The sequence below is a fragment of the Lolium rigidum genome, chromosome 7 (genome assembly GCF_022539505.1).
Source record: "Lolium rigidum isolate FL_2022 chromosome 7, APGP_CSIRO_Lrig_0.1, whole genome shotgun sequence".
NCBI classification, from domain to species: domain Eukaryota; kingdom Viridiplantae; phylum Streptophyta; class Magnoliopsida; order Poales; family Poaceae; genus Lolium; species Lolium rigidum.
In genome coordinates this window covers 235390098-235395442 of record NC_061514.1, presented here as the reverse complement: position 1 = coordinate 235395442, position 5345 = coordinate 235390098, and the positions used below count along the sequence as shown (strand labels likewise).

At 43.8% G+C, this 5345-nt stretch overlaps 1 long non-coding RNA gene across 1 annotated transcript; it reads right to left on the bottom strand.

Annotated features, from left to right (window-relative positions):
• Positions 1–4392, bottom strand: LOC124679215. Its single transcript, XR_006994858.1, has 3 exons — positions 4087–4392; positions 2300–2640; positions 1–1003 (listed from the first exon to the last, which is right to left on the bottom strand). It is a non-coding gene; the product is annotated as an uncharacterized LOC124679215 (long non-coding RNA).
• Between the last annotated feature and the right edge of the window lie 953 nt (positions 4393–5345).

Sequence of the window (5345 nt, the reverse complement as noted above, 5' to 3'; positions counted from 1 at the left end):
GCCAACCATTGGGGCGCTTTTTTCTCTAACTGCGACACGCCCTTCTATCCGTTCCGACGGAGCACACCTTTCTCTCCCTCCCGAGGTTGCTGGCGGCGTGGTGGAAGACCTCCGCGCTTGCCTCTTCCACGTCTTTCCCAGCTAGAGGAGAGGGAGTGTGTGTGGTCGCGGGCAGAGCAATTACCATACCTCGCCGCCATTGTCTCCGCCTCCTCCCAGCGTACGCCTTGGTCCTTGCGAAAGTCAGAGCTCTCCGCACAGCGCCGCAGGCGATCTCGCACATGGAGGTTGCCGTCTGGAGTCCCGCACCAGCGCCCACCAGCTACCCGGCCGTCCACCTTGGAACATCAGCAGAAGTAAAGTGATGGGGACAAGTTGGTATCGTCTTCCCCCTCTCATGTCTGCTGACTCTGCTCCGTGTTCAGCGAGTACAAACAGTTACACCAGCAATGCAGGGGTCGGTGTAGCGATGCCCAGCACGGGACAAAGCGGGGTACCTTTAGGGTCCTCCAGTCGGTCTGCTGGCGAGGTGCATCCGGTGTGGTCCATGACGTTCCCGTTGAGCGGATGCCGCCACCGGAACAGAGCCCCGCACCAGCAGCGTTGCTTGATCGACGACTTCCTTTCTCCTCCCGTGCTCTAAGAAATTTCCTGAAGCTTCATCCCTTTAGCTGCAGAACCAAGGTATGATTCTATGAAAATTAGCTTCTTAACGAGCAATTGGTTCTTCATTTGCAGGATGGAAGGCGTGGTTGTTCTCGACCTTGAGCGCCATGATGGAGATGTCCAGTTCGTCCAGCCTAGATACTTTCATCGAGCCATGCCCCTCTTCTTCCGAAAACTCATGCATCTCCTGGCGAAGCCTTGCTCCTCCTTGGCCCATCGAACACTGATGCCTGCTTGCCACCAACACCTGGTCACTGCTGTTTCTCATCCTTTTTGTTTGATTTCATTGATCCTTCATATTTGCATATATCTGATTGCTGCTTGCTGTTTACTTTAACTGCAAATAATTTGGAAAAGCATCAGTATGCAGTACCACTAGCACAACTCAAATTGTTTAGTCTTCAACGGTAGCCACTGCATAAGGCCGATGTGTATGTTTGCGACGTCTGGCCATGTACTATTGCTCTCTACTGAGTTTTATTGAGCTTTGTCTATAGAATTGCGTGCTTCTATTCAGCTAATGTGTATACTACTGTAGTCATGTTGAACATGTCAACATAAAAAAAAGCAAGCCATAATTAGTAGTGCGCCAATCATTTAAGTTAATGATGCATCGAATACATGTTTTTTTTTGGATTCTAATAAGTTTGTTTGCAAGTTACCATCCTGGATGGAGGGTTGATCTTGCAGTTAGTCTGAATAAGTGTATAATCTTCTACAATTTTTCAGAAACAGGAGACAAGGAAGATCCAGTTGGAGTTTGTTACAAAATGGGCTTCACGATTTCAAGAGCAAGGTTAAGGTTTCTTAATAAAAGTTTGCCAAAAAAACTACCACATATTTAGAGGATAAGATTTAGAAACCGTTCAGTTTTAACATTGTTCATACTATTCCCTTCCAAGTACAGGACTATGCTTTGCCAGGTCAATTTTTGAAATAATATTGACACAAATGAGAGAGGCATCAATATGGTCAAGAATACTGCTGTTGAACTCTTTTCCATGCAGTACAGACCGAAACCTTGCTTGCAGCAACATGTCAAGTTTGCCCTGAAGAACTAAGCATGTCAATATATCTATTTTGCAGATAAAAGAAGAAGTAAGCATGTTAATATATCTATTATTTTGCAGACTCGGGCCATCCCAGAAAAGTCCTGAAATATTATCCACCTATCTACCACCATAGGAAGTATGAACACTGCAATGTTAAGTAGAAATGCCACCGATGTATTGTATTGTTAATTGACAGCGTGCCAGTCTACCAATGTATTGTATATTGTTAAATGATAAATATAAAGATATAACTCAGATGCTACTAATCAACATCTACTGCAACGGCATATTCCAGGCTGTACAAGCTACCAACAAATTGGTTAATCTTTTTGGTCAGGTGCACGAATAGGAATCAAACAGTTAAAGAGGTAAGAGATGTCCACCTTATGATTTCTAAGCCTCAGAAATTCCATAGTCACACTAGAAAGGATCTACGGTGACCTACTGAAGTTTTTTGTGTAGGAAAAGAAGTTCAATTCATGTAGTTATTAACCTCAGCAGAAGAAAAAGCAAGACCCTCCATGCCCCATTCCACAATCAAGCAACACCAGAGACTAAATTTCAGAGAAACGGAACTGCACCTGTTGCGCTACCAATGTCAGGCAGGGGGCGAAGGACGACACCGTGACCTTCCTGTTGCCCTCAACAGTGTTACTTTGGGCTAACCTGCTCTGCGACGACGATGATCACGTGTTCCTTGGCACCACTATATGCACTACCGTGACTGTTACTGATGTTCTGGTATCATCCACAAGGAACTTAGATGGCGTCATTGGCGACAGTGGACTCAGCCCTATGAAGAACTTGAGCTTGGCTAGACATGAGGTTTGTCGACAGGTCCGTAGATGTCGGCGCCGTGCCCGTGCCCAAACGGCAGGAGAGCAGCGTCACTGTGTATGGACAACCACCATCTGATGCATCCCTATTATCATCGAAACAAAATCTGTAAATTAGTAAAAGGAAAAAAAAAACCTCGACAGAGGATAGTGTTGAGCATTTGTAATCTATTGTTAACAACCTCGGCAGAGAATTTCAGATATAGATAAGCAAAGTAAGCCAACCTAGCATATAATCAATACGTATTTTTCGATAAAGGATGTTTTATTACTTTGATAAGCAATTACATCCAGCCGCACACAGCTGTTTCAACAGTCCATAACGAGCATTAAAAGAAAAAAGGCGAAATACATATCGAGACGATAAACTATATAACGCCTAAGGCAAGTGTGGAGTTTCAATCCGTAGACTATGCTTCCACCCATGTCGGGAAAAAGTATCCCTAGCCGTAGCCTCCAACCGTGTACAAACCTCCGTAAATAGGTCTTGGTTCTCCGCCCGCTGAAGAGTTAACCATGAACGGAGAACAGTTTTTATCGTTAAAAATCTTGTCATTTCTACATAGCCATAGCGCCCAGATAACTGCAAGCGCCCCCACCCTAAGAAGCAACTTAAACCTTGCATCAACACCATGAAGCCAATTGCCAAAGACATTTGCCACACTAGTCGGGGGATACAGGGTAGACGCTACTTGGATGACTGACCATATAGATTTCGCAAAACTACACTGGAAGAAAAGGTGCTTGATGGTTTCGTCGTGATGACAGAAAACACACCGTGTATTTCCGTGCCAATTCCGCTTAACAAGATTATCTTTAGTAAGAATAACTCCTCGACGAAGGTACCATCCAAAAATCTTGATTTTTAATGGTATCTTCATCTTCCAAATTTTCTTATTGTTATCAACTGGTAAATCAGAATGGAGGATTGCATTGTATAAAGATTTAACTGAGAAAGAACCATCTACATGAAGATTCCATCTAAATTCATCCGGTTCATGGGATAATTGAATATATATAATCAATATGTATAGCATGAATTAATGAATATTGACAGATCTATTTACCTATCACTCTACTTCTACATGCATACAGTCCAGAAGTCGAATACCATGGATTTTTTTTATGAACCACGTAAATAATTTGCATGCCACATTGTTGAACTTATACGACATTTATTTCAAAAAAATAAATTCTTCTCCACGTAAACTAACACTAAATTTATGCGTGATAACAGAGTAGTGCTGCCAGCCCATTTACATTGAAGTTCCATAGGTTTTAGAAGCCATGTTATCATCCCAGGCAAACATCACAGCTCGAGTAAAGTAGCCTTTCTACTTCCTTAAGCAGTGAGCACTTAGGCATCTAAATCATAGAACGTAGATCGCTACAGCCAGCAGTGCTTAGCATTCAGAAATTGGTAGGTAAAGAAATTCCAAATCAACACATATGCATTTTTTGCCATCAACAAAACTAGATCAACTGATCAAGCACATAATGGGGAAGGCAATGGTGCGGGACGGGATGTGTACCAGCAAATCTTCTCTTCCTACTCGCTGTGACGGGTGGTGCTCTGTCAATCCTGGTTGGAAGCCAGTTATGGCCACGCGGACTCTGTGCCAACCTCCGGCTGAGCGGCGGCGAGATGAAAGGAGTCGCGGCTACCACCCACAAGGATGGAATGATGGTGGATCGATGAAGCGCCACTTCCCGTGTTCCGCTGCACCGACAGGTGCTATCGCCTTCGCCGGACCACCGCTGATGAGACGGATCCTCACCTTCCGGCGCTCTGCGGGCCCGCCAGATGTGCGGCCACCTTCCTTCGGATGAAGACTGTAGGACACCTTCCCGTCTTGCTGGGGTAAGATTTTGATGTGGAGGCGCAGCAGGCAACACGGATGCAGGGTACCGGCGGAGGGGCCTGATGAGAGCGCCGATGAGCGTCCGGCTGCACCGATTTGGCAATAACGACATCAAATCGAGGGCAGCGCGAACGCAAAGATCGACAGAGGGAAGCAAGAGAAAAGGGGACTCGGGACTTTGGGGAAAAGGTGAGCAGGAGCTACCCCGTACGGGTATGCTCTGTGCGTGTGACATGTTGTGTTTTTATTCCTTGCACGCGACATGAGTGTTGTTAGGCTCCTGTCATCGATGTGTGAGGAAGTGCTTTTGTACGTCTAAAAATATTATGAAAAATAAAAACTAACGAATACAACAGAAGAAAATTAGTCACGGTTACAAATTCACATTAATAGAAATTATCACCGTCCCTATACTTACCAGAATAATTTCTTATGCTCTCTACTTATTTATTGTGGAATTTTCTTCTTAGCTGCTATATGGAAGCTTGTGTCGCCTCATTTTGTTAGTTGTATAAACCCTCCGAAGAAAAGTAGGAGAGAAGTGCTTACAAGTTACAAGGTATAACTCTGTAAAAAAAAATACAAGGTATAACCCGTTCCAATATAATTTTAACAGTGGTTAGGAAAATTTAAAATGGTTATACACAGAGTCATCTAAACAAGCTCACTGAAGAAAATATTAAAAGTGTTTGATGTATACCGACGTTATCCACAGACAAGAAATTATATATAGACCTAAAGGAGAACATAATATTACACAGATACTCCTAACCTTTAGACCACATAGTCAGATTTAAATATTTAATATTTTTTCAAACAATTACTAAAAAGCACCACGGACGCGACGTGACGTCGCGCCTGACACTTCCTAGTGATCCTTGATAGCTCATTCGATGTTAGCATCCTAGAAGGCGATCAGCCAGATTCCT